The sequence below is a fragment of the Haliotis rubra genome, unplaced genomic scaffold, assembly GCF_003918875.1.
Source record: "Haliotis rubra isolate DU_JTF1 unplaced genomic scaffold, ASM391887v1 Scf120, whole genome shotgun sequence".
In the NCBI taxonomy this organism is placed as follows: Eukaryota; Metazoa; Mollusca; class Gastropoda; order Lepetellida; family Haliotidae; genus Haliotis; species Haliotis rubra.
The window spans coordinates 1,482,883-1,490,739 of NW_025765115.1; positions in this window are offsets into that span (position 1 = coordinate 1,482,883).

Consider the following 7,857-nt stretch of genomic DNA (forward strand, 5'->3'; position numbering starts at 1 on the left):
GGAAGTGATGTAGCAAGGTATTTCTGGGTAGCATAGTCTTGGAAGTGTTACTACACATTGGTGATGTTCAATAGACTGAATGAGCAATAGTTTTTGTATATGTCGTTAGAGTAATTCTAGATGAGTCAGTGGAATTGTACATTTTCCTGAACTGAATTCCATGTACAGGAAGTTAGAAATTGTGCCAAATATCAAGGATTATTTTACCTGAAGTGTTTTTATCATCACATGTTAATTTGAATGCCTATTCAACACTCTTTGTGGAAAAGTTTGGGCAGTGGGGTAGCCTTGTAGATAAAGCATTTGCTCATCATACTGAAGTTCCATGTTTTGATTCCCCACATGGTGCCATTGAGTCCATTTCAGGTGTCTCGTGCTGTGACATACATTGTAGTTGGAATATTGATAAAAGCGGCGTAAAATCATACTCTCTTACTCACTCTTGGAAAGTTAGAAGTAACTGGTGTCCATAGCCATGATTTGTAGGTGTATAATTTCTGAATAATAAACTTTCTTTTCCTTTCCTTCAAATGTGTAACACATAGCCATTTAAGTCATCGATTTGTTAAAGTTCACATTGAGACGTGGAGGGACATTACTTAGTATAATAGGGTGACAAAAGGTTGATGTAGTGTTGTAGGATTCCGTGTTGTCATGGGATGATGATATATTGGGGGTTTGTAGCATCACATATATGGTGGTCCATTTTTCACTGGACTCTGCTCATGATTGCACTGTTATATTCTTGTATATGATTCATACATGTTTTGTGATTTACATTGTATGTGCCACATGGGAGAATTTCCGAAGAGTAACATTGGTGTTTTGACAATGAATGTATTTCTTATGAAGAGTCAAAATAAATAATTATTTATTTACTGAAGAGTTTTGTCATTTTTGTGATTTTAGAAAGAGAATGGATTAGTGTGCTGAAAAGGGAATTCAACAGATCGATGTTGGTTCTGCTTAACAATCACAGATTCTGAGGAGATACAGAATATTTGTTGCAGCAAATCCAAGAGTGAACTATGTTTTAATAAAAATTAATCATTTCCTGAAACAATCTGGAAAAAAAATTACAGGTCACAAGTATTTTAGGGGAAATGTTTATGAAAATGCATGCTCATTTTTCAGGCAAAATGAACATCCCCCAAATATTTCTCAGTATAAATAAGATTTTCAACTTCATCAGATGGGGGTGGTCATGACGAGGATACACTGTACTTGCTACCATTGTTTTGAATGCCATATGGATGGTCAATTAAGGTACAGGCTTAAAGGTACCCTTGAGCACCCTTCATTACAGCCCTTGCTACAAACATCCTCATGACTGTCCACAGCCTTCTGAAGAATTTCTTGGAATACTTAACTGGTGGTGCTTGGAACAAGAACTGCCTCCAGAACACTAAACAAGGCCTCAATGACATCACCAAAGGCACACTGGGACAAAATTCAGTCATAAATGTCAACCAGACAATGCCATGTCTAAGACTAAAAGAAGACCTTACCCTAACAATCTAGTGTTGCCAGAAAAGAAGGTATGAAGATGAACAAGGGGCTGCTTGAAACCTTTGAACTTGCCATAACCCTTCATTATCCTCAGACGTTGTGACTGAGGAATATTTCAGGTGTGTGTCAGGCAGCAATTGAAGCTCTGCACAACCTCTGGAAAATTACCTTGAACTCCTGAGCAAATCATAAATATTGTTAGCTACAATGATAAACATCAAACAGTAGGTTATGAAATGAAAAGTGTGTGTTGAAGTATTGCCAACAAGCTACAGTAACCTCATGTTTGTTACTACTAGTACAGACTGACATTTAGTCAAGGTCCATCATGAAAACAGCCATTGTAACTTGTGCCACTACACCTTGACCAAACTTCATACATATGATCTCTTCAGGGAGATGTAAGAGTCCAGTTCAGCAAACTAATAGTTGAGGTCTAAGTCAAATCTAGACTATTGGTTAAATTAATGAAACAACAAAACACTTTTCAATCAGTGAAATGGTTAAAATCTTAATGTCACTCATGTCCAAGGTCACGTCATGTCAAAAGTCAAGGTCAGTTACTCTTTTACACCAGTTTGGATTTTGATCCTATTGATCTGTTGACAGTCTGATAAACATGGCCTTGTTTCTGCAAGTAGCACATACAAGAAGAACTGTTAAATTGTTTACTTTTTAAGCCAGTTCAGATGCAATATACTTTAAGTCTTACTGCATCAGGCAAGTGTTGGCCAAACAGAAGATGATCTGCCCCATCTTGTCAGCCCAAACGCATTTGATACAGGGACCATCTCCTACAGACCCATGTGTCCAGCAGGATACAAGGACCTGCATTAGTGACCTAAAGGGATAACAACTATACGATGAAGACTAATTCAGCAAATACAGTTCCAGTTCTCATTTCCAGCTTTATTGACCAAAATGTATTGTTTTAAAAGTGTGCAATGTTTTGGTGGATAATGATATCAGTTTCAGATTCAAAAGTTTTCCTCCTAACCCATTATTCCCAAGCCCACAAATAACAAGATGGGGTACATGTCACTAAATGTGCAGCAGCTATTTCTTCATGAATATGAGGTTACTCCCCCAAATAAATCTTTTGGAATTAGAGATCAGAAACACATATTTCAGTTTGTATAGCCTGTAAAGTCAGAAGTGTGATGTGAAATGTTATCACACATGCTCAATACTGTATTACCCCCTGGCTAATGTTACAGAAATATACTGATTGGGCCACTGCTTAGATCAAAAACCTATTATATCCGGTGTCGTGTTTCACCAACAGCCATTACTGTCATGAATGTTCGTAATGAAACATTTGTTATTTTAGCCGCTACAACCGATATTAGTTCGTGCACATTGTATTTTATTTTTAATAACGGATGTAGAATTGTCAACTACCATGGAAAGCGGCACAATAGTACCAAGGACTGACATCCATTACTTACACATTTACTGTTGGTTATTATGTAATGGTATATTTTACCCTGCATTTATCTTGCCAAGTGGCCAGAAATTGTTTCACAAATATAATGCCATGTAACAGACACGCGGTCCCACATTTAAACCCTCTGGTTTATTGACACAGGATGACATTTTGATTACATGTAACCTTTTCTCGAACTGAACAAATGTGGTGCAATGGGAAGGTTTCTGCGAATAATCAAACCCACCCACCTTTTACAATCACACTTATTATGCTATTCAATGCTGAAACATAAACCCCTTTCTTTTCCTTCCGTTTTTCTGCGACCATCCTGGTTTCCCAGCTCAGAGTTGATGTCTTGCACGTTTGGGACGAAAAGCTGTAAATTGTCGTCTGCTCTCCATAATGTCGTCTGCGGGCTGTTTTTCCTATGGCTCTGTGAGGTTTGCGGGGTGTCAGGCGTCTATTGCGAGTAACGCAATCCAAGTTAACACATTTTTCATCGGCATAAGTTTCAACAAAATTAGGGAAAATTCTGTCCAGACCACACAAATTGGTTTTACATCGAAATGTTATTTTGTGAACATGAAATGGTGAACGATTGGCATTTTGCACACTTTAGGCACTGTACAACGTGGTGATGTCTGGCTGAGTCGAGCACAGCTCATAGGGATAACCACGTGCCGTAAGGTGATGTCTGAAGTCGCGGGGCCCTCGCTTCCACATGTTTTGCGTCACCTTGGCAAGGACGCGCCAAAACAAGCATTAGTTGTGCAAGATGACTAAGTGAGTTTAGTTTTACGTCGCTTTTGGCAATAATCCAGCAATATTACGGCGGGGGGCATCAGGAGAAATGAGATTCACACATTGTGCCCATTTGGGGAATCGAACCCTGGTCTTTTTCAAGACGAACGAACGCTTGAACAATTAGGCTACCCCACCGTCCCTGTGAACGATTAGACTGACCTTACATACATCAACTGTCTTGGCCTGTTGTTCCTAATGAAGATTGAGGTACGGTTATCCCATACAATTGCCGATTGAAGGTCATCCTACAGAGCTAAAGGAGGCAATCGTCTTGCCAGGGATGAAAAGAGAGAAATAAAAACAGAAAGTAGCTTCAGATTAGCAACTGACACCCACACTAAAGAACAGACCATTAGCGTGGTGTCTCCTAGCTGTTCAATACGGATATGTACAGGGCTGTTACAAATGAGAAAAAATGGGAGCTCGTGGATGCGTTAGCTTGAAACGATTCATGCCGTTTCCTGTAAACTTCAGCTGATCTGACCAGAAGCAATGTCAAGTGAAACTCATTGCTGTTCTTTGTAGATAACAGGCACTTATCATTAACCCAAATAAAATCCAATGCTAATTCCAGGAGCCATAGATAGTTTTAGTAGAATAGCCATATATCAGACAGTTTGATGTTTACGGACTTCTTGACGATCGAATCCAGCTTGTTTCCCCGCTCATGACTTTCGGTCTCCCCTGTAAACAATGAACAATGGTGTCATAAAAGAACACTAAAAATATATTTGTACTTCAACTTGACTCGGTGAGATAACCCTATGCCCATTGTCACCCATGAAGTCGGGTTAGAATTGATCTTCAGTAACCCATGCTTGTCGTAAAATGCGACTAACGGGATCGGGAGGTCAGGCTCGCTAACTCGGTTGACACATATCATCGTATCCCAATTGCGTAGATCGATGTTCATGCTGTTGATCACTGGATTGTGTGGTCCAGACTCGATTATTTACAGACCGCCGCCATATAGCTGGGATATTGCAGAGTGTGGCGTAAAATTACAAACCAACTTAAGCTTGTCATAAGGGTCTGACTGTATTGGGTTAACAGGTTCGCCGACTTGGTTGATGCATGTCATCGCGTCACAGCTGCGCATATCGATACTCTTGATGTCAAGCACTAGATTAACAGACTTGATTATTTACAGACCAGAGTCATTTATTTAGCAGGAACATGAATTGCTATGTGCGGCGTTAAACCAAAACTATACTTTAAGTAATTTGCACTCATAGATTCATTAAAAGTAACTGAGTGCCCAGGCAGGGACTCAGTGCTAAAAAAGGGTCCCCAACAACAAAAGCAGGTCGAAAGACTTCATCGATCGGATGGTCATGCTTAAATAGTTCTGACCTCGGGACACATGGGCACAATGTGTGAAGCCCATTTATGGTGTCCCCCGCCGTGATGTTGATGGAATATTGCTAAAAGCGGCGTGATGTTGCTGGAATATTGCTAAAAGCTCAGTCAGTCAGTCAGTGAGTCTGACCTCGGGGGCGGTGGGGAAGCCTAGTGGATAAAACGTTCGTTCGTCGGTTCGATTCCCCACATGGGTACAATGTGTGAAGCCCATCTCTGGTGTCCTCCGCCGTAATATTATTGGAATATTGCTAAAAGCGGCGTAAAACTAAACTCACTCACTCTGAGCTCGGCGTGGGTCATTGATTCTGTTATACATGTACACATCCCGCCGTCATATAGCTGCAGTCTCGCGAAGTTGAGAAATTAACTCTCAGGCTAATGACAATTGGGAAGGAGTAGTCATTAAATATACCCACATTCTTTGTCACATTGTCTTAAACGAAAGACCAGAAGCACATACCAGAAAGTAATCTAATCTCTCAGTCATCTATACTTGAGAATACTCGAGACATCAATCGTGGTGTTGGGGTCGGTTCCTGGACGACAATCGCGCCATACTTCCTGGTACTAAGGCCACGTGCTCTAGTGATCAGGGTCATTGATCACATTGTAGTTTGTTCTGAACAATAATGAACAAAAGCAGTGTTGATAGTGATTTTACACGTCTTGCCGATCGGTTACGAAAAAAAACCCCAAAGCATATTATTTTCTGTTTCATATATATTTGTATGTTATGCTTCTTCATCGCCATTTGTTTTGGTTAAAACAGGTAAGAAATGTATGTACAAAGTTAAGTAAATGTTCGCCATAGAAGAGTCCAATCTTCGACCTAACGGTATATATTGTAAGTCATTTCCCATGAAACGATTTATATTCGTTTAGCGAAAATACCTTGTTAAAAGGGAGTGATAATTACACGGATTATGTTTGGGAAATTATTGCTAAAGAGGAGTACAAATCCATATTAAAGGATACTATCCAGTGGAGGATATTCAGGAAATACCCTGACAATGTCAAATTGTGTTACCCGTGAAGGTCCGAATATTAGGTCCGAAGGTTAGAATATTGATCTTCAGTAACCCATGCTTGTCGTAAGAGGCGACTAACGGGATCGGGTGGTCAGGCTTTCTGGCTTGGTTGACACATGTCATCGGTTCCCAATTGCGCAGATCGATGCTCATGCTGTTGATCACTGGATTGTCTGGTCCAGACTCGATTATTTACAGACCGCCGCCATATAGCTAGAATATTGCTGAGTGTGGCGTAAAACTAAACTCACTCACTCATTCAAATTGTGTCATGAGTACATGAAAGTCCAGAGTGACGTCATGGCTGTCTCAAACCTGTGAGTGTACAGGTAGAAATGTGATTCAAGAACACAATTGATAATTTTGGCATTGGAACTGACAGTGTTATTGAGAAGATGATTCCCAATATTGATTTCAGACATTCGGTGGTTCCTAATGGATTTTCCGGTGTCAGTTGTTTCAGCATGTTACGAGACAATGTTTTAAACATTATCGTTACTGGTGTGTTATTTATATCACTGCCATGTTGACTTCGTAGGACAGGGTCACAAAGGGAGACAACTCATATCAGCAGTATTTCCTACAACTAATTATGCTTCCTTAACTGGCATGGAACTTCAGGGTGCCAAATATAATGTGTTTTTATTCACTTTAATAGAAAGTGAAAATTTTGAACCATTGCATTTTGAAACATTGTTAACGTTAAATCTTTGTAACGTTAAAGTGAACACAATGCAACGGAATAATATTTCGAGTTTATAACGTGCGTCAAGCAGACAGCTTGACAGCACACATGATAACATCCAAACCCATCAGCGCCTAATGGTGATATCAACATCACCGGTGTCCGTGAGAAAGTATCCGAACTTACATACAGTTATTATTGTGTGTCTACGTCGTTGGTTCTAGGCTGAGAATGGGTTGAAACGTACGGCCTAAGTGACAACAATACAACCATCAATCACACAATCATAATGTACTTAGACGATTTGATATGTCACATGTCTGAGATACACAGTTACAACACGAACCACTCACCTTTATATATTCGATAAGAATGTTCGAATGTACTCACCAGCTATATCTATATAGATACGTGAATGTAAGCACCAACTACTTCTATATAGATACGTGAATGTAGGCACCAGCTATGTCTATATAGATACGTGAATGTAGGCACCAGCTACGTCTATATAGATACGTGAATGTAGGCACCAGCTACGTCTATATAGATACGTGAATATACCCACCAGTTACGTCTATAGAGATACGTGAATGTAGGCACCAGCTACGTCTATATAGATGCGTGAATGTAGGCACCGTCTATATAGAATGCGTGAATGGCACCAGCTACGTCTATATAGATACGTGAATGTAGGCACCAGCTACGTCTATATAGATACGTGAATGTAGGCACCAGCTACGTCTATATAGATACGTGAATGTAGGCACCAGCTACGTCTATATACATACGTGAATGTAGGCACAAGCTACTTCTATATAGAAACGTGAATGTAGGCACCAGCTACGTCTATATAGATACGTGAATGTAGGCACCAGCTACGTCTATATAGATACGTGAATGTAGGGACCAGCTACGTCTATATAGATACGTGAATGTAGGCACCAGCTACGTCTATATAGATACGTGAATGTAGGCACCAGCATGTAGGCACCAGCTACGTCTATATAGATACGTGAATGTAGGCACCAGCTACGTCTATA